The sequence below is a fragment of the Perna viridis genome, chromosome 12 (genome assembly GCF_037379345.1).
Source record: "Perna viridis isolate PV_CMFRI_1.1 ecotype Kerala chromosome 12, ASM3737934v1, whole genome shotgun sequence".
In the NCBI taxonomy this organism is placed as follows: domain Eukaryota; kingdom Metazoa; phylum Mollusca; class Bivalvia; order Mytilida; family Mytilidae; genus Perna; species Perna viridis.
This window is the reverse complement of record NC_142456.1, coordinates 38,144,839-38,163,363: the sequence shown is the minus strand read 5'-3', so window position 1 is coordinate 38,163,363 and position 18,525 is coordinate 38,144,839.

Below are 18,525 nucleotides of genomic sequence, written 5' to 3'. Positions count from 1 at the left end.
AAGTCCAAAAGGGGTCTATTTACCCCAAAAAAGAGGGATCCAGCTGATTTTATCTTCCTATAGTTCAAATAGAGCAAACTCTATCTCTAACCATTTGGCCTTCCCATTGAGGGTTAAAAAATTTTTCTTCAACCAATAAGTTCTAGCAAAAACCTCTTTTTATTGACCCCTAACCGCCGCCTAACCCCCCACGAAAAATTGGGGCTGCCCCACCAAAAATCGACTTCTCAGGACAAGTGCCCTACCGGGGCATGCCTACTAGGTTTTTAGACGATATAAGATTGGTGTGAATTGCCAAAAAGTATCTTAATTTTTAGTTTGTTGATATTTTAGCCTGAAAATTGGCATGCACCAGGGCAAGGACATCAGTAGAGGACGTACCAAATTTGGCGCCGATCGGTTGTGTCATTTTTTCACAGTCGCCTTTCATCGTTTTAAAATGTTTAGAAAGCTTACATATTCTACGAAAACCTTTTAATAGCCATATCTTTTGAACTATAAAAGCTATGTGCATGATGTTTGGACATTTTATACATAATTACATACTCTATCATCTCAAATCAATTACAGTCATTTTAAAGTGTAGACTCATAGAAAAACATACCATTTTCAATGGTATAAAATTACCGTTATTTTCAAAATACAAAAAAATTAACTGTTGCGCCAAGTTGAAGTAGTCGTACAATTTTCATATTTCCGTCTGCACATATATAGAAGTCTCGAGATCCATGCTTCCGACAGACGAAATGGGCTTCAGATAAGAAAAAGAGCCACATATAGTGAAATGATGAGTGAAAGCCCATGGGTACCCATTTCATTTTTTTTGTTTTTTTGAGTTTTTTTCGCAGTCGATAAATCAAATTAATCAAATTGATTGGTTATGTTTTTTAAGTTGTTTTTTCTTACTAAATGGCATAAAACTTTATATGACTTCAAAGATAGATACATTTGCTATCGAAAGCAAATTTTAGATTTTAATACACTGTTCTTATAGTGAAGATGGGTCATTCTATAGACAAGCACCCTAATTGAAAAAATTGCCGAAAATACATACAATTTACCGAGGTGAATATGTCTTAATTTTGAAACATTTTACGGCTAAAACTTACAAAGACAGTAGTTTTCCTCTTATCGCTAAAGCTTTACGAGTTCGTATCATCTTTCAGAATAAAAAAAGGTTGAAAATTAGCTTCATTATGAACAATTGTATAAAACTAACTAGTTCTCAGAACCTTAGCCGGGGGCTAGGGCGCTCTGCCCACATAACAACTGGGATGTGTGCCCCAGGTAGTGGAATGGGGTACCCCTTATGTTATATACATAAAAATGTTTGTATTTCCAGACAAAAAAAAGGTAGAAAATTAGTTTCATTATGGACAATTGTATAAAACTAACTAGTGCTCAGAACTTTACCCGGGGGCTAGGGCGCTCTGCCCACATAACAACTGGGATGTGTGCTCCAGGTAGTGGCATGGGGTACCCCTTATGTTATATACATAAAAATGTTTGTAGTTTCAGACAAAAAAAAGGTTGAAAATTAGCTACGTTATGGACAATTGTATAAATCTCATATTTGCGCATGCGCAATAAGTCATGTTGCCATTTACCGCAAAAGTTTTGGCTTAAACATTTTGGAGTAATTGGACAAAGTAAAAGTATTTTTGTATTACAAGGGATTCAGACAGTCATATTAATAGACATGGACACAATGTTTCAACCATCAACGAAAAAAGTTGCTGGTACACCTTTTAAAGTTTAATTCTACAACTTGCCATATTATCCAAAGGGTACTTTAGGTATTGTATTGCCATATTTGGTCATTCTGCTGGTGGACTTTGAAAGTTACAGACGAAAAAGGTCAGTCCCTTATTTTTTAGCTAACTTTTTTATTTCTTGGTCGATTTAAACAAAAAAAATTGGGAAATATTCTTACAATATTACTTTATTTTTTCCAATATTGATATTAAGCAAGAAAAAATATACAAGACCAGGAAAATTAATTAGAATAGTTAAAACCTCGCTAATTAATATGCATTGTATGTGAAATGACGTATACAAATCGTCACTTTGTACAAAAATATGTCGCCATTTTTGATTGGTTCCTTGTATGAAGGGGGAAATTCAAATTTTAAATTAAACTTTTTCTTTTTCAACCCAAAAATAGAGATTTTATTTGAATTTCAGATTAAAGACTCATGGACCCTCAGCCTTTTGGCTTCTTTTGTTTTCACAATCCTCAATCGTTTTTGAGTGCTCTTCTTTTTTGTAACGAGTCAAACATCCAATGTGAAATTTTTTTATGTGATTTGAATTTTATTTGTGTCTTTGCTTTGTCTGATTTTAACATATTGTTGCAGTTTTGTAGAGACGAAAATTACCTTTTTACCTATTACAGTATTATCTTAACTTTTTAGGATAAGAAATGAAATGAGGGTGTATTTTCGATTCAGCAACGTATATCACTTCCAAAGAATAGTGTATGATATTGCAGGACTCGGTACTTTTACACTAGACCACAGAAGACTTAGAATATATACTTCCAATACTGTAATCATAAGAACTCTCCAGCAATTGAACGGTTTGTACAGACATATTGACATTCTGATTGTTAACCTAACTGATTAGGAATTGTTGTTACAGAGAAAGGAAACGTCAGAAAGAAGAAGAGAGAGAAACAAGAAGCCGAAGAAGAGTAAGTATTGTAATATTCGATAAGAATTACCGTTTTACAATAAAAGTGACAATTTTCGCAAAACGTATTTTGTTAACGCAAAATGGTATCTTTTTACCGCAAACACGTTACCCTTTACCGAAATAGTGTTACATTATACCGCATAATGAATACCAAACACCGCAAAAAAGTTACCAATCACCTATTGCTATACGCGGTGATTTTCGAACTTCAAAACGATAAATGGCATCTGAGTAACTTTTTACCTCTTAAATGTTGTCTTTTACCGCAAAATGTTACCAAAATACCGCAAATGCGTAGCAAAATTACCGCAAAATGGCACATAAGAAGTATCAAAATACCGCATCGTCAAAGTCAAAAGTTAGCAAATACCGCAAGAAAGTTACCTAATACCGCAAAATAGTTACCTAATACCGCAAATAGTTACCTAATACCGCAAAATAGTTACCTAATACCGCAAAAAGATACCATCCACCGCAAAAAAAGATACCATTTACCGTTTATTTGTTGCGGTGTTTTGTAACAAAGTTATTATTTACCGCAAAAAAAGAAACACTTTACCGCTATAAGTAATCAGTTACCGCAAAAAAAATGTACTGTTGACACATTATTTATTTGAATATACTTATCAGATACCATAAATGTACACTTATGATTCGTAACAAAGTGCGTTTTGGTTATTTCAATTGACCAATCAGAAAGCTTCAATTGTTGTTTTTCAATTAATGATGTCAGTCTGACGTAGTTTTATGCGTCCTTTTCTCCAGGAACAATCAAGTGTTTGAAATCAGCAGACATACTAAAAATGGAACGTCAAGAAGACATCGAATTGAATGCCGTTTGCACAATAAAAGATCATAGGAGTCTTTTAATCCGACTAGTTATTGCGGAGACAGATCTAGAGAAGAAAACAAAAGAAAAACGGTTTTGGAGAAGAACAGCCATCGCCTTTCTAGCAGTTATGTTTGCATTCATTGTAACTGTTACAACTGTTTTAATCATGTATTGTTGAAAATAAATAAAATAAAGATAACAAGAAAACAAAACAGAATGAAGAAAAAAAAAAGAGATTTTGAGCATAATGTCAATAATGCACAAGAGTAGCCAAAGTACTTAAAAGACGAAAGAGACTTACAAAGGACTAATATGTTTATATCTTATTGTTCTTTTTTTATTTTATGATTGCAATTTCCAAGAGAGAAATAAAATTTGTTCTTTAAATAAATATCGTCTTCAATGTGATAATCTACCTACCTACCTACCCACCCAATCATCTACCGACCAACCTACGTACCTACCCACCCACCTACCTACCTTTCTACCTACCTACCTAACTACCTACCTACCTTTCGTACCTACGTACCTACTTACCTAAATACATACATACATACATACATACACACATATATACATTCATACATACATACATACATACATAAACGTACATGCATACATATATACATACATACATGCATGCAAAAAGCATACAGATGTGTATACACACATATATACATTTATACATACATACATACATACATACATAGATACATACATACAAACATACATACATACATACAAAAACATACAGACATATAAACACACATATATACATTCATGCATACATAACTACATGCAAGCATACATACATACATATATATATACACTCATACATACATACATACATACATACATACATACATACATCCATACATACATACATACATACATACATACATACATACATGCATACATACATACAGAGATACATGCAAAAAACTTACATTCATATAAACGCACATACATGCATTCATACATACAAAGCCCCGTGCAGGTCCGGGTGTTAAAAGAATAGGCCTGCAGCAGCGCTAAGCTTGTCGTAAAAGGCGACTAAATAGTGCTCAGAAACCTAGCCGGGGGCTTGGCGCTCTGCCCACAGAGCAACTGGGATGTGTGCCCCAGGTGGTGGAATGGGGTACCCCTGGCGTGTTGCATGCTGGGGTTGTCAGACTATAATACGGAAAACCTGACCGCAAACCATAGTGGTGCACCGTGTTGGGAAAGATGCCACGTTCCTCGCACGTTAAAGAACCCTGCTGTGGTATTCGATAGGAGTAGGAACCTTTGCGCTCCGCCACAGGAGGCTAAATTGCCCGACCTTACGCATCCCCCTTTTTCCAGTGGCAATCAAAATTTGTCGACCCTATTATCCTTGTGACCCATCCTTTTTTTTTCATTTCATGTTCATTTAATCATTCATTTCATGTTCATTGTCTGAATATAGCTGAAATATTGCTGCTCGGACGTTAAACCCCAACAAACAAACAAACAAACAAACATACATACAAAAATAATTACCTACATACATACATACATACATACATACATACATGCAAAAAACTTACATTCATATGAACGCACATACATGCAAAAAACTTACATTCATATGAACGCACATACATGCAAAAAACTTACATTCATATGAACGCACATACATGCATTCATACATACAAACATAATTACCTACATACATACATACATACATACATATAACATACATACTAATATACATACATACATACATACATACTAATATACATAAATACATACATACATACATACATACATACATACATACTGTAACCTCTGGCCAGCAGCATGTATCCCAAAACAATTGGAAGGTAGAAAACCAACAGTACCCGAATCCAAAAGTGTTCGAAAAATGAAGTGTAGCCATTTACCGCCAAATAATTTTCAGTATTTAGGAGGGTGTTTATTGTGTCCGTTTTATTCAGAAACGTCTAGAAAACATGCAAATTTAGGACCCTTAAAATTTGTAAAAACATCACCGCTGAGTGTTACCAAACCACCGCTTACGTAGCCAAATACCAATTTCGAAGTAGCCAGCGGTAGGACCCAAGTAGCCATTACCACCTTCGAAGTAGCCAGCGGTAATTAGCAGTAGCCAACACACCGCAGAAAAGTAGCCAAAATGTAGCCACCTGTAGCCAAAATGTAGCCAGCGGTGAAAAAACGGTAGCCATGGTAGCCATTTTACCGCAAAAATGTAGCCTCTACATCTATGAAAAAATAGCACAAAATTTTGGTGACATTTTTGCGGTGAAATGACAACTTTGTGCTAACCCTAACCCTAACCCTAACCCTAACCCTAACCCTAACCCTAACCCTAACCCTAACCCTAACCCTAACCCTAACCCTAACCCTAACCCTAACCCTAACCCTAACCCTAACCCTAATTTTTCAACGTTTGTATCAAGGAAAATGATTGGTAAACCAATAGCAAAATCCCTTTAAAATGTCCTAAGAAACTAAGGCGGCATTTTTAAATTTCTTATCTTGCTTTTATGCTATAATTTGTGCTTCTATGTTAGTATTATCTTAACTTTTTAGGATAAGAAATGAAATGAGGGTGTATTTTCGATTCAGCAACGTATATCACTTCCAAAGTATAGTGTATGATATTGCAGGACTCGGTACTTTTACACTAGACCACAGAAGACTTAGAATATATACTTCCAATACTGTAATCATAAGAACTCTCCAGCAATTGAACGATTTGTACAGACATATTGACATTCTGATTGTTAACCTAACTGATTAGGAATTCTTGTGACAGAGAAAGGAAACGTCAGAAAGAAGAAGAGAGAGAAACAAGAAGCCGAAGAAGAGTAAGTATTGTAATATTCGATAAGAATTACCGTTTTACAATAAAAGTGACAATTTTCGCAAAACGTATGTTGTTACCGCAAAATGGTATCTTTTTACCGCAAACACGTTACCCTTTACCGAAATAGTGTTACATAATACCGCATAATGAATACCAAACACCGCAAAAAAGTTACCAATCACCTATTGCTATACGCGGTGATTTTCGAACTTCAAAACGGTAAATGGCATCTGAGTAACTTTTTACCTCTTAAATGTTGTCTATTACCGCAAAATGTTACCAAAATACCGCAAATGCGTAGCAAAATTACCGCAAAATGGCACATAAGAAGTATCAAAATACCGCATCGTCAAAGTTAGCAAATCCGCAAGAAAGTTACTTAATACCGCAAAATAGTTACCTAATACCGCAAAATAGTTACATAATACCGCAAACAGATACCATCCACCGCAAAAAAATACCATTTACCGTTTATTTGTTGCGGTGTTTTGTAACAAAGTTATTATTTACCGCAAAAAAAGAAACACTTTACCGCTATAAGTAATCAGTTACCGCAAAAAAAAGTACTGTTGACACATTATTTATTTGAATATACTTATCAGATACCATAAATGTACACTTATGATTCGTAACAAAGTGCGTTTTGGTTATTTCAATTGACCAATCAGAAAGCTTCAATTGTTGTTTTTCAATTAATGATGTCAGTGTGACGTAGTTTTATGCGTCCTTTTCTCCAGGAACAATCAAGTGTTTGAAATCTGCAGACAAAACTAAAAATGGAACGTCAAGAAGACATCGAATTGAATGCCTTTTGCACAATACAAAATCATAGGAGTCTTTTAATCCGACTAGTTATTGCTGAGACAGATCTAGAGAAGAAAAGAACTGACAGTGAGGATGACTTTAAAAACATTCCAATCAAGCAAGAAACAGAAGATGACAGTGAATCTTACAGCCAAATAGACATTCCAACACAGAAATACCCGGAACCGGAAATCAAACAGGAAGAAGTTATCATAATTGATGACAATGACGAAATAGATAGTAACAAAGAAGATGAAAACCTTATACCTACACAGCTAGCGAAACCTGAATAACAGCCTAACTATTTTTACGAGGTACCGACATTAAAGCTCTTTCAAAAATGGTTAGTCAGGGTCATGGGGAAGGAAAGAGAAAATGCGATGCAGCACGCCACCCATGTGTTCACCATTTGGAAATACATGGATTCTAATTTTACAATAGAGGGTGTTTTGGAAAGAAGTTTCCTGGCTGAGTGCATTGAATTATACAGCAAAACAAAAGAACCTGGGACCATACAGTCTTACTTGGGGTCTATGAGAGTATTTATCCAGTATCTATTAGATGAAGATGTAATATGGCCAGGAAGTCTAGTCAGGGCTCTGCGGTTTAAGGACTTTTGCAAGTCACTTCAGCAGTCATACAGTCAAAAAGCAAAGATTAGAAGGACAGAGGTAGAAACAAATGCAGTTGGTATGTATTGTTTGACTTAAGAAATTGAAGTTGGCAAAGTTATGTCGATAGTCAAAGTCGAAATACAAAAGACTTGAAATAGACATAATTATTATTGCATATACACAAACAAACCATTAAAAAAGTACAAATAACCATTAAGTTAATTCCATGTTATTATTCTTCCAACAAAAATAGCTTTAGGATAAACGTCCTCTGCTTTCTAACAAACACTCGCTGAATCTTAGCATATTTCTTGAACATACTTTGCTTTCTTTTCCAGAAAATATGATAGATCCTGAAGACATAATTTCCTTTTTGAACTCTCCTACTGCAAATGAATGTACCGCATTACTAAAAAAACCACCAATGGAAATTGTCGCTGAGACATTCTATAAAGTGAGATACTTCCTTTTATGGAAAATAATACAAACCAATGCATAGAGACCCATGGCAGTAAAAATATTTCAGAGAAAGCAGTACAGAGAGCCAAAGTTACCGAGAGTGGGGGATGTGTAATTTCTGTGAGTATCTTAAAATTATTTATACTATAGAAGGATGTGGAGCAAGTGAACATGATATTTTACCAATAACAATTTCTGTGTGTGTGTACATTAACATTTACATGATTTATATGATTTTATATTTTTATATAGTACCATTAAGTCAAAATAAAGTCGTTATCGTAAACCAGTCGACAATTACCGCAATTTTGTAGTAAAAAACGCCTCAATAATTGACTACTTTTGTACGGTATTTGGCTACGAATTAACGGTATTTCCTACTTTGTAGTAAACTACCGCCAAAATGTAGTCACTTACCGCAATTTTGTAGTCAAATACCGCCTCAGTAATTGACTACATATTCCGCTAATTGGCTACTTAGTAGTAGAATACCGCTAAAATGTAGCCAAATACCGTTTAAATAGTAGTCAGTTACTGCTAGATAGTAGTCAATTACCGCTAGAAAGTTGTCAAATACCGATTAACAATGTAGTCAATTGCCGTTACAAATAATTATAATATAAAAAAAGTAGTCCACTTCTTTTCTTTGGCTTCTTGTGTATGGTTTTGGTATAACCTAGGAAAAATACAAATAAGAGACATATCGTATCATACTTTAATGCGTGACTACATTGTTAACCTCGATCTTTGATGACTTGCATTTAAATTTGTAGATAGGTAAGTTAAGTTGAGAAGCCTCATTTACGTTTATCATTTTTTCAGATTACAGACCACAAAACTGCCAGTAAGGGACCTGTCATGTTGGGCCTTAACAAAGATGTGTACGTCATGCTAAAAAACTTCGTGAACATCATGTTAAAAAAGGTTCCTGGTTATGTTCCATGTGATGACCGCAGTATTTTCTTTCGTTGGCCGAACCACCAAGGTCAGCTAGTTCCGCTTACATCTTCTCTCGTGAATAAGTGCCTTCAGAGAATATGGTCATTAGGAAATTCAACCAAAAAGATAAATGCTACCATGCTTAGAAAGTCGACAGCCACAGCTGTCAGGAAAGTAGTTCCTGAAACGAAAGACTTTCTTGCACGCCACATGACTAATTCAACTAGGACGCAAGATAAGTACTACGCCATTTATAATCAGAGAGAGATGTCAATGCCAGTTGTGAAACTGATTGCTGATGTGATGGAAAATCAGTCCACAACATTCCAGATAAGTAAATCCATCCATTGGCCTAAACAAGCTTCCGACGAAGAAATGTCCGACGAGCAAGGAAATCGAGACTCAGACACAGACATCTACCACGAAAGGGAACAGTGCCTCAGAAAGGAAGAAGCTCTAGCAGAGAAAGACGAAAAACAGACTCTTGCAGAGAAAGACAAGGAAGGGTCGACAGAGGGCATAATAACATCTACTGATGATAAAGAACAGTTCGGAAAAGAAATAACTTATGTTGAGACAGAGTATAGTTCTTTTGACCATCATGAAAAAGAATATGTAGCAAATAGTCAAGTGTCTGTTAATTTGGGGCATGGGCATAGGAGCTTCCATCAAGACGAGTCAAATCTCCTTCTTGAAATTTGCAAAGGTCATATACAGAGTGGAGTCATAGTGGTAAGAATGCTTCTGGATACAACATCGAAACATCCCAGAGGTCCAAAACTTCTTTTGGACCTAGAAGAAAGACTTGGAAAAAAAAGAAGCCCCGAAGAAAGTTGTCGATCGTGTAAAAGCCGAATATAGAAGAAGAAAAGACATCACTAAATCTATATTTTATTTTTTTCTGACACAAAGAAACGTGCCTGGAAAATGAAGATGTTTGTCTTAAGTGTTTTTAAACTTTTATTTTGTGAGGCTTTTCATTGATCTGAAATATCAACATCAATTCCTGAGGGCAAATGGCCAGTTTATAAAGACAAACTTATCAATGAGGGACTCGTATGAGTTTTGTTATCATTTGCAGATAAGAAACTGTAAATTAAAGTTAACATGTATTATAGAGACAAGCTTATCAATGAGGGACTGTTATATTTTTTGTTATCATTTGCAGATAAGAAACTGTAAATTAAAGTTAACGTGTATTATAAAGACAAGCTTATCAATGAGGGACTGTTATATTTTTTGTTATCATTTGCAGATAAGAAACTGGCGGAGCGCAAAGGTTCCTACTCCTATCGAATACCACAGCAGGGTTCTTTAACGTGCGAGGAACGTAGCATCGTTCCCAACACGGTGCACCACTATGGTTTGCGGTCAGGTTGTCCGTATTATAGCCTGACAACCCCAGCATGTAACACGCCAGGGGTACCCCATTCCACCACCTGGGGCACACATCCCAGTTGCTCTGTAGGCAGAGCGCCCTAGCCCCCGGCTAGGGTTGTGAGCACTATTTAGTCGCCTTTAACAAGCCTAGCGCTGCTGCAGGCCTATTCTTTTAACACCCGGACCTGCACGGGGCTTTTCACTAATTAAAGCGTACTTATACTGGATTAACCAAATACCTTCCGTTCACCTGGAGCCAACAAATCCGATATTTATCACATTTCCCATCGATGAAAAATTTACCTTTATGACATCAAGCCACGTCAATAAAGCCATCAAAAATATTTGGAGCAAAGGACCCGTTATTAAAAAGCAATTACCGCAACACGCATTCGAAAAAGCACTGATGAATCCGTAAATACGTCAGCTAAAATCGATAATAACGAAATAACTGATGTTCCGATCACAAATATCCACAACAGATGAAGATTGAAAGTTCAATCCACTGGCCAAAAGTACCGAGAGACGAATTAGATGAGAATTTAACCGAGGATAAAAGAGATGACGTGGAAGTAGAAAATGAGTTAGAGATAGGAGAAGGTGATGCAGAGTCGAAGGAAGAAGATTACAGGGAAATTCTAGCTGATCTCATTAACGCCGATAAAGAGAAACCACAAACCGAACTCACAAACGTAGGAGTTTTTCCACGGAAAAATCCACAGAACTTATCCAAATATGTGAAGACCTAATTGCCCAAGAAAATATCTCCATGGTAACCATTCTAGATTGCATGCAGTGAGCCGATAGAGGAATAGAGTTGCTCGATCTATTTCAGAGAAAATTTGGAAAAGGATACCTAAAGAAAATATATGATCGACTACGATGCGAATTAAGAAGACGAAAGAGACTTACAAAGCACTAATATATTGTATAATCCCAATTAACACTGAGGCGATCTTATTGTTCTTTTTTTTATTTTATGATGATTGCAATTTCCAAGAGTGAAATAAAATTTGTCCATTAAATAAATATCGTCTTCAATGTGATAATCTACCTACCTACCCACCCACCCAATCATCTACCGACCAACCTACGTACCTACCCACCCACCTCCCTACCTGCAAACATACATACATACATACATACACAGATGCATACATACATACCTACCTACCTACATACATACATACATACATACAAAAATACATAAACTAATTTATACGTTTCATGAATAGCATATATGCTTAAATGCGAAAAGTTTTCATTATTCGCTTATACAATGCAACCTCTGTAAACCGGCCATAACTGGGACTGACGTAATCGACCGGTTTTCAGAGGGTCCGGTTTCCAGAGGTACCGGAAATTGACGTTGTTGCTCCGGAAACTGGTTCCGGAAGTATACAACTATGATTAATCTATGCAAAATACCCTCATTTCATTTTTAAAGCATGTTGACGGTTTGTACAGTGCATTGTATCTTTTCAAATGTTTTTTTTTGTAATACATGTATGTTTCATTGAATAAATATTTATATCCATGTTGTTGTTATTTTACAAGTTTATTTATAGAATACCATAATTACATCGATATCGGGGGTCAATGACCTTGAAATACCTGTATACAATGTATCTGTGTCAGCGTATAAATGTACAAAGCATGATAAGACCACGTGGATAAGACCTCTTCATTTCGTATGTGAACAAGTTTTCAAATTCATTCATGCGGATGACACCATATTTAATAAAACAAAATAAGATAAACAAGTGCATTGAACCAAAACCACAGGTACAAAGTACGACTAAATACCAAATTACCATTAGCGAAAACATAAACTACAAACACAACTTAAATACTTTTCAGACTCTTATCAAATTAATTTTGTCTTCAAGAGTAAGTTCAATGTGGCGACGTTTAGCAGGCGGTTTAGACATTTTAACATGAAATGAATAATTTTAGCAGTAACTGAACTAGCAAGTAAAACGAAATATTTAGTTATGATTTTAATTTATTGTTTGTTTGTTGGAGTTTAACGTCCGAGCAGCAATATTTCAGCTATATTCAGACAATGAACATGAAATGGATGATAAAATGAACATAAAATGAAAAAAAAGGATGGGTCACAAGGACAATAGGGTCGACAAATTTTGATTGCCACTAGAAAAAGGGGGATGGGTAAGGTCGGGCAATTTCGCCTCCTGTGGCAGAGCGCAAAGGTTCCTACTCCTATCGAATACCACAGCAGGGTTCTTTAACGTGCGAGGAACGTGGCATCTCTCCCAACATGGCGCACCACTATGGTTTGCGGTCAGGTTTTCCGTATTATAGCCTGACAACCACAGCATGTAACACGCCAGGGGTACCCCATTCCACCACCTGGGGCACACATCCCCCTCTGTGGGCAGAGCGCCTAGCCCCTGGCTAGGTTTCTGAGCACTATTTAGTCGCCTTTTACGACAAGCTTAGCGCTGCTGCAGGCCTATTCTTTTAACACCCGGACCTGCACGGGGCGATTTTAATTTATTAACGCTCAAAATTTATAGCCAAATGAAATGAAACCATAAATTTAATTTAATTTACTCATAAGACAAAAGAATGCACCGCGGTCGGTAAAATTGTTTAAATCAAATGAAGTTTGCTTTTACAAAACCGTTTGATATTCATGGGTTTAAAAACAAATTAAAAATATACATGTGGTAAACCACGCCGATCATTGTGTGTGCAAGCTTAATTGCCTTTTAATCATTGTCTTCACAAGCCGATTTGTTTTAATTATGTTTTGATGTTTGATAATTACATCTAATTACGATTTGCACCTGTATGACATGTTTACGTAACAAGGTAAATAGTCCGGCGGCAATGGTTTACATGTAAAATATGTCAATCGATAATTAATACACAGATTGACAGGTAACACGGTTCACCGATTTCTCAGGTAAACAGATTTTGTCGGCCGGTTATAAGAGGTCAATATTGTATGAAAACATGTTTCGTACCAGAATGTACGGCCGGAATTTAGAGGGGCCGGTATTCAGAGGACTTTTTTACTTTAATATAGGTTACAGACCACCAATTCAACCAATGAGCATTTGGAACGTACCCAAAAATAGTCCTACGCAGAAATTACCCCTGTTCCTCATAGGGCTGTGAAAAAAGTTCTCATCTTATTTAAAAAATGTAAACAGTTTCTGAAAGGAAAAACATTTCTGTACATTTTATAGGTGCATTTTGCTTCTTGTGATGTGAAGCCTAATCTCCATAATGATTTTTAAATATACCCCTATCTTGTGAAAACACTGGGATTTCCCATGCTATTTATAGACCCTTCACTTCCGGTGACCAGTACTGCACTGCAAGTCTGGTAACCCCACATGCCATTCTGAGGATTGTGAGCTGACATATGTAGAATCATGCTGATATATAGTCCTCTGCAGGTTAAAGTTGAGGTAAAGTCCAGAGAAGCCATTGAATATTGTGAAATTAGCATAGAAGCCTATGGAAAGTGGAATTAGTGGTTTTTAGCCTATATAGGCGTTAATTCCGGACCAAAAATAAATCTACGGTTTTCAGAGGGGCCGGTTTATGGGGGTTCCATTGTATTATCAACGACAAATGACTTTTGCATGCAAAAATACAGTTACCATTAATGCATTATGCGGTAAAGTTTACTTTTTCCGGTCAACTTATCTTCTTTTATATTGGTAATACGACTTTTGTGTGTGGACAGAATTAGAGCTTAGGTTAATTTGAATAAGTCTATATAAAAAAAAATTGTTTAGTTTCATTCCGAAACATTATTTTACAGCAGTCTGAGATGGAGGTAAAATGTGCAGAAAAAAAATGTAAAATGTAACATGTTTAAAAATGCTCAAAAACGTCTAAAACATTGAAAAAATCCAACATGTAAACATGTCCAAAAAAAAGTTGGATTTCACGCGCAAGAAGGTACTTTTTGCCGCAAAAAAGTTGTCATTTTACCGCTTTCCCGACGAAAGAAAAATATTTTTTTAACCCTAACCCGCAAAAAAGATGCACTTTACCGCATAAAAGTTACCATTCACTGCGTTCCATGAAATTGACGTAAAAAGAACGGTAATTGTGTCTCGCTTCTACCGCATACTTCTAACCTAACCCTAATTATGAGTAAATATTTTTCAGCGATATAAGTTACATACCTTGGGGGTTTCGGGAAAGAAATAAGTAATTTATTGCGTTTTGGGGTGTGAGTCTAAGTTACGGAGGGCCCCGTGCAGGTCCGGGTGTTAAAAGAATAGGCCTGCAGCAGCGCTAAGCTTGTCGTTAAAGGCGACTAAATAGTGCTCAGAAACCTAGCCGGGGGCTAGGCGCTCTGCCCAGAGCTTTGTTTGTTTGTTGGGGTTTAACGTCCGAGCAGCAATATTTCAGCTATATTCAGACAATGAACATGAAATGGATGATAAAATGAACATGAAATGAAAAAAAAAGAATGGGTCACAAGGATAATAGGGTCGACACATTTTGATTGCCACTGGAAATAGGGAGAGGTGGGTAGGGTCGGGCAATTTAGCCTCCTGTGGCGGAGCCCTATGGTTCCTACTCCGCGAGAATACCACAGTAGGGTTCTTTAACGTGCGAGGAACGTGACATCTTTCCCAAAACGGTGCACCACTATGGTTTGCGGTCAGGTTTTCCGTATTATAGCCTGACAACCCCAGCATGTAACACGCCAGGGGTACCCCATTCTACCACCTGGGGCACACATCCCAGTTGCTTTGTGGGCAGAGCGCCGTAGCCCCGGCTAGGGTTCTGAGCACTATTTAGTAGCCTTTTACGACAAGCTTAGCGCTGCTGCAGGCCTATTCTTTTAACACCCGGACCTGCACGGGGCCACACTTCAAGTTAGTCTGCTTTCGAAACGTGAAACAACAGATCCACATGTAAAATCATAAAGTGAAATACGAAAAAAAAATTTCACCGTATCAATCAAAAATAAACAAAACGCATTCGAGTACCATCAATTCTACAGACAGATACAGGTAGTTAAGTAGAATAAATATATTGTTTTCCATTTTATTTTTTCATATTGGTGAATTCGTATCCAATTTGAGAAATTTTAGCAAATAGATGGGGAGCTGTGTTTCATGTATCGCCTGAACTTTGTATTTCAAGGCATCTTTTATATTGTAGAACACACGATGAAAGTTCATTTTACACTATGTAAGGTTTATTTGTATGTTGCATAATTGTATCGACTGAATTCTTTTTATTCATTTTCATAATAATGCACATTTAACTCCTTGACCTGTGTCGGGCTGTACATATGCTTTGAAAATACCAGTTACATGACCTTTGTATACATGAATGCATTAGAAGGGTGAACTAATTTTGGTTGTGTGTGTGTGGTTTTTTTTAGATATGATATTCGTATTTCTTTTCGTTTAACAATAAACTCTGGAATTTTTAATAAACAACCTATTTGTCCAGTGTGGTGGATGCGTTTTCAACAAACGGTTAGCATTTCTATGGGAACAAATTGTGCATCGCTGACCTATTCCTTTATAAGGCTAACTTTACCTGATCAAAAAGAAGGAATACCGTTTCACTAGATCCTTTAATCGCAGTTTCCGCTATACACAAATGATCTATTTTATATATCGCTTCTACCACAAAGAACTTGCAATAAAGGTTACTACAGGCTTATACCTTGACCTACACTTAGATATCGAGGGTAAGCGAAACCTTCCGACAAAACCATACGACAACCGTGTTGATTTGTCAATCCGTATTGTCAACTATTCTTTCATCTGTGGCATTACCCAGTAAGCAGCTTTCACATCACATTTAATATGTAACGCCAGAGCTTGTTGTATATTTTTGTGTCGCGCTAGACTTCTTACAATTATACTTCTGGAACAGGTTATGTTGAAATAAAATTGAAGTCATTACTACAGAAGTTTTATGGCATGCGTTGATCGTTATGGTGTATTCATCTGAATCATGATGACCGATTTGTTAAATGTGAAAGTTTTCCCTTCTTGCGATGTCTACCCTGGAATTGATTTTTTATGAGCAATGCGAGGCATGTTCTAGAAAGCAGAGGATGCTTACACTACCAGCTACCAGTGCACCATTTTTATTCGAGTCAAGAGTTGCTTATTTACTTTTGTTAATTTGTTTTTTGTCTGTTTTTGGTTATTTAATGTTCTTAGTTGTGTGTGTCTGTTTTCCGTGTCCATGGATATATTCTTTTGATTTCCGAATATTGTTCCCCTGATTACTCCTTAAGTTATTATACGTGTATTTGCATTCGTGAGAGCAGTACAAATTTAAATTTAGTCTATTTTCCTTGATTTACCTCTTTTGTTATAAAAACTCTACGAGGGAGCTATATAGTCTAAACACAGTACTTTTATCGGGAAATTTTCCCCTTCTATGGCATAAGGGGGATGGAGAAATTATTTTTAAACAATTTATTGATGTTCAAATATGTATGAAATTTAGATAACAATAACAGCAAACATTTTGAAGAAATTACAACTATAAAATTCAATTTGTTAACGCAAATATTTGACAAGATATATGGGGAATGTGGAATAGGGGAGCGTGTATGGTATAAATGGAAAGATCAAACTATTCAAGAGATGTATTAATATAAGATACTCATTCGTATGGATTTCGTGATAAACAATTAATTCCAAGTTATATATGGTGCCTGACCCGAGGTAAAAGCGTCGATAAGAGCTATTCATAAATTCACAAGTGAGACATGTTTGTAATGTTAGGTTTTTAATAATCACAGTTGCAGATGATGACGGTGATATTGTTCGATGTCGATGGGCAAACAATAACAATGGTAGCACAGAATGTTATAGTGTGTGTCATGGAGTACCAGGGGCATCAATTGATGAGGTTTATTCATAATTAAATTTGACATACATATGTTCAACGAGTCTTTGATTTGGTTTCGTTTGGCAAACATTGTATTGCATTCCCTTTCTTCGTTTTCTATATAGTTTCTTATTAATTCCCAACAGTTTTCAATACTACAAGTATGAGACCGAACTAAAGTTAAACTTAAGTAAACACACAGACTTTGCCAAAGAAAAAGGAATGACTAAGACTATAATACGATTTATAATTTTTTGATTATTAGTTTTCGATGTTGTTGTTAAAATAGGTATTTTAAAAAGTAAAAATGCTTATCCCAAACGTTTAAAGAAAACAGACTAAAGAAGTTACAAAATTTTCATGGTTGAAATAGATCTACTTACCTGATTAACAAGCAAACAGTGAATTATATTTTTGTTTGTTTGTTGGGGTTTAACGTCCGAGCAGCAATATTTCAGCTATATTCAGACAATGAACATGAAATGGATGATAAAATGAACATGAAATGAAAAAAAAAGAATTGGTCACAAGGATAATAGGGTCGACAAATTTTGATTGCCACTGGAAAAATGAGGATGGGTAAGGTCGGGCAATTTAGCCTCCTGTGGCGGAGCGCAAAGGTTCCTACTCCTATCGAATACCACAGCAGGGTTCTTTAACGTGCGAGGAACGTGGCATCTTTCCCAACACGGTGCACCACTATGGTTTGCGGTCAGGTTTACCGTATTATAGCCCGACAACCCCAGCATGTAACACGCCAGGGGTACCCCATTCTACCACCTGGGGCACACATCCCAGTTGCTTTGTGGGCAGAGCGCCTAGCCCCCGGCTAGGTTTCTGAGCACTATTTAGTCGCCTTATACGACAAGCTTAGCGCTGCTGCAGGCCTATTCTTTTAACACCCGGACCTGCACGGGGCGTTAGTTTAGAATATAAAAGTGTATAAAATTTGGTGTTATGAAGTAAAAAAAAAAAGATCAACAAAAATGTTGATAATGTTACGACACATTTTAACGCTAATAATTGGCCTTTCATTTCACTCTTTATGAACTGTCTCACCCGACCTGTTCCACTCAATCCATTTTTTA